The sequence below is a fragment of the Bombus vancouverensis genome, chromosome 15 (assembly GCF_051014615.1).
Source record: "Bombus vancouverensis nearcticus chromosome 15, iyBomVanc1_principal, whole genome shotgun sequence".
NCBI lineage: Eukaryota > Metazoa > Arthropoda > Insecta > Hymenoptera > Apidae > Bombus > Bombus vancouverensis.
Window position 1 is genome coordinate 611,423 of NC_134925.1, and position 15,644 is coordinate 627,066.

General features: G+C 20.1%; 1 pseudogene; it reads left to right on the plus strand.

Annotated features, from left to right (window-relative positions):
- The first annotated feature begins 1,401 nt into the window (after positions 1-1,401).
- LOC143303687 (NADH-ubiquinone oxidoreductase chain 4 pseudogene) lies at positions 1,402-11,144 on the plus strand (annotated as a pseudogene).
- The last annotated feature ends 4,500 nt before the right edge of the window (positions 11,145-15,644 follow it).

Consider the following 15,644-nt stretch of genomic DNA (forward strand, 5'->3'; position numbering starts at 1 on the left):
TAATTGATAAATTTAATATTATATATATAATATTATTATTAATAATAAATTTAAATTTTAATCAAATATATATATATATATATATATATATATATATAAGTAACAGCGGTCAGTTTGTGAAAAGTGCTCGTTAACAAATCTTAAATTACAACGAAACGAAATCGTTCAACACCTTAAAATTGAAAACTACCGAACTAAGTAGGAAAAAGGCCACAATGTTTGTAGAACCTCGATAAGTGTTAGCCGAGACAGTTTCGACATCTGGACTACGTCGGACAGTTTACGACGGATATCCGTCACATAAAAGGGGTAGAAAATAACGTAGCCGATACTCTATCTCGCATCGAAGCGATCGGAAAACCAATAGATCACCATACGCTAGCTGCAGCGCAAGAAAAGGATAGCGAGCTACGCAAAATTATCAACGCTGGCTCGAGCGCGTTGCAGCTGAGAAAAGTACGATTTCCCGATCACAACGTCGAGTTATACTGCGATATTAAAACCGAGACCGTGCGACCGTACGTACCGGAACCGTTACGCCGCACCGTATTCCAAGCGCTACATGGACTTTCCCACCCGGGGATGCGAGCTACGCGAAAATTGGTAGCGACGCGCTTCGTCTGGCCGTCGGTAAATAAAGATTGCCGAACGTGGACACGACAATGCATACCGTGTCAGCGCAACAAAGTCACCAGACACGTATCCTCGCCCGTCGGAACGTTCGGAACGCTAGCGGGCCGGTTCGAGCATATACACGTAGATATCATCACAATGCAATATTCGCAAGGATACCGTTATTGCCTTACGTGTATCGATCGTTTTTCGCGTTGGCCTGAAGCCATACCTATCGCCGATATGGAAGCGTCAACCGTGGCTTCGGCCCTCCTTTCTACCTGGATATCTCGTTTCGGCGTACCCTTGAAAATTACGACTGATCAAGGACGTCAATTCGAATCGCGTTTATTCGAGGAATTATGCCGGTTGCTCGGCGTCAAACATTTGCGTACAACGGCCTACCATCCAGCGTCTAACGGGATCGTAGAACGCCTACACAGACAATTAAAGGCGGCGATCAAATGCCACGACACGAGCAACTGGGTCGGAATTCTCCCGATCGTCTTATTAGGCATAAGAACCGCGATAAAGGAGGACCTAAACGCAACGGCGGCCGAAATGATTTACGGCACCGGCATACGTCTGCCGGCGGAATTCTTTTTGCAAACTAGTCAACGGGCCAACTTGGAATACGCGAACCGGCTGAGAGAACGCATGGAGAGGGTCAGACCACACCCGATTACTCGCCACGGCGAAAAGAAAATTTTCGTCTTCAAGGAATTAGAGACGTCGCCATACATATTCGTGCGCCACGACGCGATGGAGGACCATTACAGCCACCGTACGATGGACCGTATAAAGTCATACAGAGAGGTGATAAGACATATACGGTAAAAATAAATAATCGCGACGTAACGGTTTCCATAGATCGCTTGAAGCCTGCGTTTGTCATTCCCGAAGACCTCGAACAAAAGTCCGCCGAGACTCGCAACGTGCTAATTCCGGTAGACCAAACGAATGTCCGCGACGAAAGCAGGGCGAACGCCAATAACCAAACGACAAACGGAGAAAATACCCGGAATAGATACGTTACGCGGTCTGGGCGAAGAGTCCGATTTCCCGATCGGTTTCAGGCAGGTTTCGGATAAGTGTTAAGAACCGGCCAACGCGCACACTACTTCGTAATATCCATATATTCTTTTATTTACGTAGCGTTATCACTGGTAAGGGGGTACTGTGGCGACAAGGACTATGGAACTTTCCAACGGCTCCGCGATACAAAGCGCTACGCTACGCCGTCGAAACGCGACACGACGCACTCAATCTGTCATCGATATCTTCACGCTCCTTCAGCCGAATTTCTCTGAAGGGCATACAGGCGCCAGCCACGAGGGCACTTATAACGAACGCACGTCAGTGGGGATATCGATGGGCAACGGAAAAAGAATCAGTTCGGTCGAAAAAATAAGCACATTCGACCACGAGCCGTGAGACGCGAAAGACGAAAAGAAACGGGTACGCTTTTATCGAGAAATCAACCGAACGACGCTATTGTTTATCGACGTTAAGAATCAGCCGATGTTATTTACATTATTGGTTAAATATCACCTAGTGTACTTCAGTACCTATTACACCATTCCACCTCATATTCAAGAGATAAAAAGAAAACACCATTAAAAGCTGTAACAGTTATACTTTCAGACCAGAAGAATAAGATGAGAGTATAAGTAAATGAAAAGATATGAAACATTTAAGGACACTAGATATAGCATTGCAAAAAAAGGACAAGATCATACATGATCTATCACAAACGCTATCATACTTTGAGAAAAATATATTTTTCATCTTTCTTAAAATCCTTTTTAAGAAGGAAAAATGATTTGAAACAAGAACAAAAGAAACTTTCAATCATTTTTCTTGCCTTAAATCGCAGTGTAAAAGTAAAGATGAAAAAAATGTTATAGCGGATTGTAAAGAAAATACAATGAACGAACATACCTTGTTGTCGCGAATTGAAACGTTGCTCGTCACCGTGTGTGTCTGATTTGACGTGCAAGACATTTCCTTGCGGAAGTTGACCCTCTAGTTGTTGGCGCGAGGTTCGCCGCTAACGGTTGCTGCGATGCTGATGATGATGTGATCATGTGGCACTGTATGATTTACTGCTGTATCTCTGTTCACTTGATCGTCCAATGCTCGTGATCCGGCTCGAAGGACCAAATGTTACGACCGTTCGCGTAGAGACGCGATCGCGAGGGAAACGTGTGAGCGGAAGACGTAAATTTTTGCTACGATTATGATAATCGACGCCGCGAATTAGTCGTTCCCCTGTTTCGTTTAGAATAACAGAGATAGTTCAAATGATTTTAACTTTGAATTAACACGGTTAATATAAACGTGTATATTTAACGATACTTAAAGTTATAATGAATACGTCACAAATGATTTAACGATGATACAATTAGTTTGTTACAGTAATTTGACCCGATTTTATGATATTTCTCGATGTACTCGTTAAACTAAGCGACTTTGATTTTATTCGTCTGAACCTTTCGATGCATCCCGTTTGAATCCTCATTTGCCACTGACTGCCCTTCCATTTTGTCCTTTGTCTTCTCTGAGATACGACCCCCACTACGCTCGAATCACGCCACCGTTCGCGCCTATGATCACGTATACCAGCTTCTTTCTTTATGCGGATAAAATAACGCACCGAAGGCGAATAGATGTTTCTGGAACTCGCTGCTTGACGACAACTATGCGTTTATCGCTACTTTGTGTATATCTCGACGGTCATGTAAGACGATCTGTTTGCGACGGTTAGGAACACGGCCTACAGTAAGCCTTGGGGCGTAATAAACGGAGAGAATAAAATTTTAATTAAAATTAAATTTTTTATAAATAAAATATATATAATAATATTGTTAATAAGTTTTAAATTAGAATAAAAAATAGATAAAAATAGGATAAAAAATATATAAATATGAATATAAATATATATATATATATTAATATAAATTTTATTAAAAAATTTTAGTTTAAATAAAAATATTTTATTTACAATAGAAAGATTAATTATTAATTAAAATTTTAATAAAAAAAATAATTTAATATAAATTAATTATATTTAAATAAATATATATATATGAGTGTATATGTGTGTATAAAATATTTTAAAGAATTAATTATTAATTAAAATTTTAATAAAAAAATAATTTAATATAAATTAATAATATTTTAATAAATGTATTTATATATATATATTATGTGTGTGTATGTGTGTATTATAAATAAATATGTAAATACTTTATATTTTAAAAATAAAAATAATTTAATAAAAAAATTATATTTAATGTAATTTGCATATTAAATTTTGATTTTAAAAGAATTAATAATATTAATAATATGAAATAAATTTTATAATGATTTTTTAATTAATTATATTTTTGTATTAATAAATAATGATTTAAAATTAAAACTTTATTTTATTTTAGTAATTGAATTTAAATAATTAATGAAAGTTAAATTTAGAAAAAAATGTAAATAATGATTAATTTAGTGCCAGCAATAGCGGTTAAACTAAATTTGTAAATTAATTTTATTAATTTATATATATATAAATATTTAAAATAATATTATTTAATAAAACTTATATATTTTAGGTGAAATTTAATTTATAATTAAATTAAATTTTATATTTATAAATATAATAAGATAAAATAATAAACTAGGATTAGATACCCTATTATATAAAATAATAATATTGGATTTATTATTAAATGTTGAATCATTAAAATTAAATTATATGGCGGCTTTTCATTCTTATTAGAGAAACTTGTAGTTTAATTTGATAATCCACGATAAGATAAACTTAAGTAGAAGTTTATGTATTGCTGTATATTATTATATAAAATTAATTTTAATAAAAATTTAATAAAAAATTTTAATGCAAATCAAAATGTAGTATATTTAAGAATTTATGAGTTATAATATATTTAATTTTTTAATAATTATATTTTAATATTAATTTGAAAGAGGATTCAAAAGTAAAATTAATAAATTAATTAATTTGAAAATAGTTTTGAAAAGTGTACAAATTGCCGGTCAATTTCATTTGTGGAATAAGTCGTAACATAGTAAAAATATTGGAAAATGTTTTTAGATAAAAAATTAGTTTTTATAATATTTCATTTTTAATGAAAATTATTTAAATTGAATTTTTTTATAAATAATAAATTTAATATTTTAGTTTAAAATTTATTAAATTATATTTTTGTAAAGTTGTATAATAAATAATTGTTAAAGTAATAATTTATGAAATAATATAATGATTTATAGATTTAGTAATGTGAATGAAATTTTAAAGAATTAAATAAGTAAAATAAATTTTGTACCTTTTGTATCAGGGTTAATTAATATAATTTAATAATTTTATTATTCTCGAAAGAAAAAGAGTTAAATATATAATTATGTTTTTGTTGAATAAAAAATTATAATATATATTTAGAAATTAAATGTTAATCGATTTTTTTATATCTAGTTTTTTTTTAAATGAATTTAATTTATATATAAAAAATATAAAAAATTTATTTTATAATTTTTTTTATTTTTATATAAAAAATTTATGGGATAATCTATAAATTTAAATATATAATTAAATTATTATTATTATTTAAAAATTTATATTACAATTATATTGATTTAGTAATAATTTTTATTAATAAATACTTAATAATTTAATGATTTTATTTTAAAAATTTAAGAAATTTATATAAAATTGAATAATATATATTTATTAAAAAAAAATAATTTATAATTTATTTAAATTAAGTATAATGATTATATTAGTAATATTTTATGTTTAAAATTTTTATTTTTTAATAAATTTTGAAATATATATATATAAGGAATTAGGCAAATTAAATATATTCACCTGTTTATCAAAAACATGGCTTATTGATTTTAATTTTAAGTCTATCTGCCCAATGATTTAATTATTTAATGGCTGCAGCATAATTGACTGTACAAAGGTAGCATAATCAATTGTTTTTTAATTAAAAACGAGAATGAAAGAATTAATGAGATATATACTGTCTCATATATATATAATTAATTTAAATTTTTAGTAAAAATGCTAAAATATATTTATGGGACGATAAGACCCTATAGAATTTTATATTTATATATATTAGATTTTAAATTTTTTAACTATAAATATTTAATTGGGAGGATTAGTAAATTTATAAAACTTTATTTTAAATATAAACTTTAATTAAAGAATAATTAATGATCTTGTATTATAAATTAAAAGAATAAATTACCTTAGGGATAACAGCGTAATATCTTTTTAAAGATCATATTAATAAAGATGATTGCGACCTCGATGTTGAATTAAGATAAATTTTAAATGCAGAAGTTTAATAATTAAGTCTGTTCGACTTTTAAAATCTTACATGATTTGAGTTCAAATCGACGTGAGTCAGATTGGTTTCTATCTATAAAAATAAATAAATTATTTGTACGAAAGGACTATAATTTTTAATTAAATTATATTATTAACTTTAATTAATAATTTAGATTATATTAGCAAATTAGTGCATTAAATTTAGAATTTAAATAAATTATAATAAAATTATAATATATAATAATTTTTTTTTAATTTTTTATTAATATTTATAATTTTGATTAGAGTGGCTTTTTTAACTTTGTTTGAGCGTAAAATATTAGGTTATATTCAATTACGAAAAGGTCCAAATAAATTAATAATTAAAGGTTTATTTCAACCTTTTAGAGATGCTTTAAAAGTGATATCAAAGGAATTTTTTTTTTAATTTTAATAATTTATATTTATATAGTCCAATAATTATATTTTTTTATCATTAATATTATGATTTATTTATCCTTGAATATATTCTTTTCTTTTTATTGATTATAGAATTATTTTTTTAATATTAATTTTGAGATTAATGGTTTATCCAATTATAATAATTGGTTGAGTGTCTTTATGTAATTATTCAATTTTAGGTTCATTACGTTCAGTTTCTCAAATAATTTCATTTGAAATTTTATTATTTTTAATTTTTTTTTGTTAATAATTTTAATTGAAAATTATTCTTTTTTTATATTTTTAAAATTTCAATATAATGTATATTTTTTTTTATATATCCTTTATATATTATTTTTATTATAAGATCATTAATTGATTTAAATCGAGTTCCATTTGATTTAATTGAAGGGTAATCTGAGTTAGTTTCTGGTTTTAATGTTGAATATTATAGAAGATTATTTGTGTTAATTTTTTTATCTGAATATATAAATATTATATTTATAAGGTTATTATTAACAATAATATTTTTTGGTATAAATTGATGATCATTAAGGTTTATTACAGTTTATTTATTTCATTTAATTTTATTAATTATAATTCGTGGAGTTTTACCTCGAATTCGATATGATAAATTAATAATAATATGTTGAATTGAATTATTGGTATTAATTTTGATATATTTAATATATATTTATTTAATAAAAGAATTAATTGTTTTAATTGTATTTTAATTTTTATTTTATAAAATTTTTAATTTTTTATATTATTTATTTAAAATCGAAATATTTATTTATAGATTTGTTTTTAAAATAAAAAGATTATTATATTTATTTATTTAAATAAATTTGATTAGTTTTATTGTAATTTTTATTATTTTTATATTTTAAGTGTTGTTTTATGTTTATTTATAAATTATTAATAATTTTTATATTTTTTTAAAAAAAATTAAATTTTTTAAATTTAAGTTAATTTATATTAAATTATTTATTAGTAATTAATAAAATTAAATATATATATAATATATATTTAAATAATTTTTTTTTATGTGGATTATGTTTTATAATTTATTTGTATTTATTAGTAATTTTTAATTTTTTAAAATTATAATCATAAATAAATTTTATTTAAATTAAATAAATTATTTTTGTTTATTAATTATTATTAATTTAATATAATTTTAATTTTATTAATTAATTATTTATTAAAAGTTAATAGAAAATTTTATTTCTATAATATGATTTCAAATCATATACTTATTCAAGTTCATTAACTAATTAATTTTTTTTTAGTAATTTATCTCAAATATTATTTATTGAAAATGATAAAATTAAATATATAAAATATAATGATGTAAATAATATATTTAAATTTGTATAAGGATATTCAATTATTTGTTTTCCTAATCAAGTTAGTATAATAAAAATATTAATAAATCATCAATAAAAAATTTTATTTATAAAATAAAATTTATTATTTTTTAAATTATTTGAGTTAATTAATGGGATTAAATATAAAATAAAAATTGATATAAAAAGTATAATTACTCCACCTAATTTATTAGGAATTGTTCGTAGAATAGAATATGCAAATAAAAAATATCATTCAGGTTTAATGTGAATTGGTGTAATTATTGGATTTGCTATTTTAAAATTATCTGGGTCTCCTAATATATAAGGTATTTGTAAATTAATAAATATAAATAAGATAAAAGTTAAAATTATTGTAATTAAATCTTTAATTGAAAAATATGGGTGAAAGTTGATTTTATAAATATTTATTTTTGAATGTGTAGGATTTGAAGATTCTGTAATATGAAGAATAATTAAATGTATTAATACTATTATTAAGATTAAAAATGGTAAAATAAAATGAAATGAATAAAATCGATTTAATGTATCATTATTAATTGAAAATCCTCCTCAAATTCATTCTACTGTAAATTGTCCAATATATGGAATAGCTGAAATTAAATTTGTAATAACTATTGCTCCTCAAAAAGATATTTGACCTCAAGGTAAAACATATCCAAGAAATGCTGTTCCTATTGATAAAAATAAAATTGAAACTCCGATTATTCAGACTTGATATAATTTAAATGAATAGTAAAATATATTTCGTGCAATATGTAAGTATATAATGAAAAAATAAAATGATGCACCATTTATATGAATTAATCGAATTAATCATCCTGAATTTATATCTTTTATGATATTTGAAATTCTATTAAATGCAATATTAATATTTGGACAATAATGTATTGATAAAAATAATCCTGAAATAATTTGAATTATTAAAAATATACCAAGTATTGATCCAAAATTTCATAAATAATTAATATTAATTGGGGTTGGTAAATTAATAAATGATATTGGTAAATTTAATATATGAATTTTATAAATTGATGAAATTATTTTTTTCATTTTTTTGCTCGTAAATTTTTATTTTTAATATAACAAATTTTTGTTATAATTAATAGTATAATAATTAAAAAAATAATAAATATTAGAAGAATTCAATAATTTGGTTTTAGATATAATTTTTTAATATTATATATTTTATTATTTTTATTATAATTAAAATTAAATATTTTTATATTTATTTTATAATTATTTATTAAAAATAAAAAAGTTATTATAAAAATTAAGTTTAAATAAAATAAATTAAAATGATTGTTTTTTTTTATTGGCTTATTAATTAATCTGATGAAATAAGAAAATAAAATTAAAATTCCTCTAATGAAAATAATTAATAAAATATATAAGTTTAATGAAATTATTTGTTTATAAGTTATAATATTTATTGTTATAAAAATAATATAAAAAATTAAATATAATATTTGTTTTATTGGTGATATGAATGTATTTATGTAAAGATAATTTAAGATTAAAATTAAATTAATTCTTATATTTATAAATAATAAAAAAAATGATTATAAAAGTTTTCATTAATTATAAATAAATTTTAAAAATTATTTTATAGTTATATTAATATTTTTAAATTTTTAATTTACAAAATTAATGTTTTTATTAAACTATATAACTAATTTTAAAATTATCAAAAAATAGTTTAGATTAAAACAATAATTTTGGGAATTATAGATATTTTTATAAAATTTTTTGAAATTTAGTATTAATTTTAAAAATTTAATTTATTAAGTTAATTAATATTAAATTTATTTTAGAATTTGTTGTTTTAAATTTTATTTTTTTAATTTTAATTATTTTATTAAATAATAATATTTATTTTTTAACTTTTTTAATTGGGTTGGAATATTTAATTTCAATTATTTTATTTTATATAATTTTAATTGATTTTAATAGGTGAATTTATTTAATCTATTTAATTTATTCTGTTTGTGAAGGAGTATTGGGTTTATCATTGTTAGTAAGTTTGAATTATGAATTTGGTCATCAAAAAATTAATGTTTTAAATTTAATTTTATAATGAATGAAGTTACAATTGTGGTTATTATTATTATTTTGTTTAAATTTGTAAATTTTTATATATTAAGAAATTTTATATTTTTATTGAGATTAAATTTTTTAATAAATATGAATTGATTAAAGTGAATTAATTTGGTTGGAGGTTTAGGAAATAATTATTATTCTAATTATTTAATTTTAATAATATTTTGAGTATTTGGTGTAATTTTTTTTAATTTAAAAGAATTTAAAAAAAATTGTTTATTTTTAAATTTAATTTTGATATTTTTTATGCTGATAAATTTTATATGTATAGATTTATTAACATTTTATTTTATATATGAGTCTAGATTATTATTAATTTTTTATATAATTATAGAGTGAGGTTATTCAGAAGATCGAGTTTTATCTGCATTTTATTTAATATTTTATACATTAGTTTTTTCTTTACCAATATTATATTTAATTTTTAAATTAATAAATTTTAGAGATAGAATTAATTTTTTAATATTAGAAATTTTATTATTAAAATTTGATAAATTTGGTTTTTTATATTTATTGATATCATTTTTAGTAAAAATTCCTATATATTTATTTCATGGTTGGTTAATTAAAGCTCATGTTGAGGCTTCATTTTTTAGATCAATAATTTTAGCTTCAGTAATATTAAAATTAGGGAGATATGGAATATTACGTTTTTTATTAATTTTTAAAATTATATTTAAATTAATAAAGTTTCATTTATTGATAATTAATTTATTAGGAATAATTATTTTAAGATTAATATGTTTATTTCAGTTTGATATAAAATTAATTATTGCTTTATCTTCAGTTATTCATATAGGAATTATATCTTTAGGTTTATTATTAGGAAAAAAAATTAGAATTTTGGGTGGATTAATTATAATAATTTCTCATGGATTAGTTTCATCTGGTTTATTTTATTTGGTTAATATAATTTATAGACAAACTAGAACACGAATTATTTTTATTAATAAAGGAATAATAAATTTAATACCTTCAATAACAATAATATGATTTTTAATATGTATTTATAATTCTGGAGCTCCATTATCTTTAAATATAGTAAGTGAAATTTTTTTATTAATAAGATTAGTTGGTTGATGTAAGTATTTATTGATATTTTTAATTTTTTATTGTTTATTAAGGTTTATTTATTCGATTTATTTATTTAGATTTATACAATACGGAAAAATTTTTATTTTAAAATAAATTTAATGAGAAGTTATTTGATAAATTATTTAAGTTTAATATTACATTTTTTGCCTTTAAATATTTTTATTTTTAAATTATTTTTTTATTTAAATAGTTTAATGTAAAATATTGAATTGTGATTTCAATGATATATAAATTTATATTTTAAATTTAATGAAAATAATTATTTCTGGAATTGTTTTAATAGCTATAAGTTTTATTTTTATATTTTTTAGTTTTTATACTTTATTTATTAATAAATTATTTATTTTTGAATGATTAATTTTTAATATTAATTCTATAAAAATAAATTTAATTTTTATAATTAGGTTTAAATTATTAATATTTGTATTTTTAGTAATATTAATTAGTTCTTTTATTTTATTATATAGTGTTAGATATATAAATTTGAATAATAAATATATAATTAATCGTTTTTATTATTTAATATTTATATTTTTGATTTCAATAATTTTTTTAATTTTAAGACCTAATATATTAACTTTGTTATTAGGTTGAGATGGATTAGGATTAATTTCTTATTGTTTAATTATTTATTATCAAAAATTTTTAGCATTAAATTCTGGAATAATTACAGTAATTTTAAATCGTTTAGGGGATTGTAGATTATTAATAATTATTTCTTTTATAGTAATTTTTGGTAGATGAAATTTAATATTATATAAAATAAATTTTTTAATTTTAATTATATTTTTTTTAATAGTTTTTACAAAAAGAGCTCAATTAATATTTATAATTTGATTACCTGCTGCAATAATAGCTCCTACTCCTGTTTCTTCATTGGTTCATTCATCTACTTTAGTTACTGCTGGTATTTATTTATTAATTAATTATGAGATGATAATTGATTTAAAATATAAGAGATTTATTTTAATAATTTCAAGAATAACAATATTAATTTCAGGAATTATAGCAAATTTTGAAATAGATTTTAAAAAAATTATTGCTTTGTCAACATTAAGACAATTAGGTTTTATAATGAGAATTTATTCATTAGGAATAACAGATTTAACATTTTTACATTTGTTTATTCATGTATTTTTTAAGTCTATAATATTTATATGTGTAGGAAGAATAATTCATTATATAAATGGTATTCAAAATTTTCGTTTTTATTCTGGTATATTTTTTGTATATCCTTTAAAAGGAATATTTTTAATATTTTCATTATTAATGTTATGTGGTTTTCCATTTTTAGTAGGATTTTATTCTAAAGATTTAATTGTTGAGTATTATTTTTTGAATATTAAAAGAATTTTTAGAATAATGAATTTAATTTTTGGGACTATTTTTACTGTATCTTATTCTTTTCGTTCAATAATTATAATAATAAATAATAATTATATAATAAATTTAATATATTTAAGAGAAGATTGTATTATAATTAGAATTTTGTCAATAATTTTAATTATAATATTGATTTTAAGAAAATTTATTTTTAATATTTTTTTTTATTATTTAAATATTAATTTAATTTATATTTATAAATATTTTGTATTTAAAATGATTTTATTAGGATTAATATTTTCAGTATTAATAATGAATATTAATTTTAAAAAAAAAAGAAAAATTTTTTTTAAAAGATTTTTTATGATAGAGTTTTTTTATAAGTTATTTATTAATAAATTAATAAATAAAATAATTTATTATGAATTTTATTTTGAGAAAGGTTTATTAGAAAAATTTACAGGAAAAATTATAAGATATATTTGTGATTTTATGGAAGTAAATTTTATAATTAAAATTTCTTTATTATTATTATTGTATTTATATTTATTAATTTTTATAGTTTTAATTTAATATTTATATATATATAAATAAATATAATAATAAAAAAATAGAAGTTATTAAAGAATTTAAATAGCTTATATTAGAGCATAATATTGAAAATATTAGGGAAATTTTTTTAAATTTTTAAATAATATAATAATATATATATAATTATAAATTTATTATTATTATTATTTTAATTATTTTTAAGAAATAATGATATATTAAATCAAAATTAAAGTTAGAAGCTTTATTAAATTATTTCTATTTATAATTAATTTTTATTGATTAATGATTTTATATTGAAAGTATAATGTTTTATTTAAACTATATAAATTGAATTAAAATTTTAAGTTTTAAGTGTTTTTAATAAATTTTTTAATTTATATATATATATATATATATTTATAAATTGGAATTTTTAAATTCAATTATTTTATTAACAATAAAATGCCTCTAGTTTGGCTTCAATTTAAAATTTATTTTATTTCATAAATTTAAATTAATATAAGAAGTAAAATTTACTTTTAATTTCGGCTTAAAGATTGATTTATTTTTAAATCCTTATATTGTCAAAAATTTTAATTAAAGTAATTTAAAATATTCAATTTAAATAATTACTTGATCATTCTATAATTAGTGAAAAAATTAATATTAAAAATAAAAATATTATTAAAATAAATAAATAAAAAAAATTTAATGTTTTGATATATGAGATCAATGGGATTAATAAAATGATTTCTACATCAAAAATTAAAAATGTTAATGAAATTAAATAAAATGGTAATGAAAATGGAATATTTATTTTTGTAATAGGATTAAATCCACATTCATAAGGTAGATTTTTTTCTATATTAAATTTTTTATGTATTGATAAAAATTTATTTAATAAATAAATAATTATTAAAATTATAAAAATTAATAAATAATAAATTATATAAATTAAATATATTAATTTAATATTAAATTTTTTAATTGGAAATTAATTGTAATTTATTATACTATATATTTAAAGTTGATTTAATTTATAATAATATAATAAAATATATAAATAAATAATCAGATTACATCAACAAAATGTCAGTATCAAATAGCAAATTCAAAATTAATGTGATGAATTGTTGAAAAATGATTTTTTAATATTCGTATTAAAGAATATAATAAAAATAGTGTTCCAATAAGAACATGAATACCATGAAAACCAGTTGATAAAAAGAAAATAGATCCAAAAATTCTATCATTAATACAAAAAAATGAATTATAATATTCAAAAATTTGTATGAAGTTAAAATAAAATCCTAAAAAAATTGTTGATGATAATATTTTGATTCTTGATTTAAATTTATTATTTAATATATTATAATGTCTTAATGTAACTGAAAATCCTGATATAATTAAAATAATTGAGTTTAATAAAGGGATTTCAAATGGATTAAAAAATTTAATTATTTTTGGTGGTCATATAAAATTAATTTCAATTGAAGGAGAAATTGAATTGTGAAAAAATGTTCAAAAAAATGAAATAAAAAAAAATAATTCAGAAATAATAAATATAATTATTCTAAATTTTATTATTGATAAAATATAAAAAGAATGTATTCCTTGAAATGTTCTTTCTCGAATGATATCTCGAAATCATATTATTGTTGATAAAATCAAAATTAATAAATTAAAAATTATAATTAATAAATTATTTAAGTAAATTCATAAAATTGGTCTTAGTAATAAATTTATAGTATTTAAAGAAACAATAATTGGTCATGGTCTAATAGTAACTATATGAAAAGGAAAATTTTTTTTCATTAATTTGATTCAAAAAAATATAATGTTAATAGAATTGAGAATACATAAGCTTGAATAAAAGCTATTGAAATTTCTAAAATTAATAATATGTTTTGAATTATTAAAGTTATTGGTAATAAAATTATAAAGTTTATTATAAAATTTCTTAATAAAATTAAAATAAGATGTCCTGAAATTAAATTTGCTGAAAGACGAATTGATAGTGTTCAAGGTCGAATAAAAAGTCTAATAAGTTCAATAATTACTATAAAGTTTATTAAAAATTTTGGAGAATTTAATGGAACTAAATGTCTTAAAGTTTTTAAAGGAAAATTAATAATTGAATAAATTAAAAATCTTAATCATAAAGGTAAAGCTATTGATAAATTAAAAATTAAATGTCTTGTTGATGTAAAAATATAAGGGATTAATCTAAATAAATTTAATATTATAATGAAAATTATAATTCTTAAGAATAAGATAATGTTTATTGAATATTTATTGGTTGTAATTATTTTAAATTCATTAAATAAATATTCAATTAATATTTTAAAAATTATTAAAATTCGTGAAGGAATTAATCAGTATGAATTTGGAAATAAAATAATAGGTAAAAATATAAAAATTCAGTTTAATTGGATATAGTTATTAATTGAAGGATTAAATATTTCAAATAGATTGTTTATCATAATCATTTTCATTTTTTATTAAATTTATTTTTATTATTATTTGTATTATAAATATTTTTTTTTGATATATAATAAAAATGAATTTATTAAAATTATTATAATAAATAAAGATATTAAACATATAATAAAAATTATTAATCAATTAATAGGTATTATTTGTGGAATTCATTAGAGGTAAATTTAAATTACTATAATTGATTTAAAAGATCAATTCTTTATTTCAGACATCTAATGCTAATGTTAGAAAAATAATAAATAATTATTAATTTTAGATTGACAATCTAATGTTATTAAAATTAACTAACATTATTGGTTAAATATCACCTACTGTACTTCAGTACCTATTACACCATTCCACCTCAT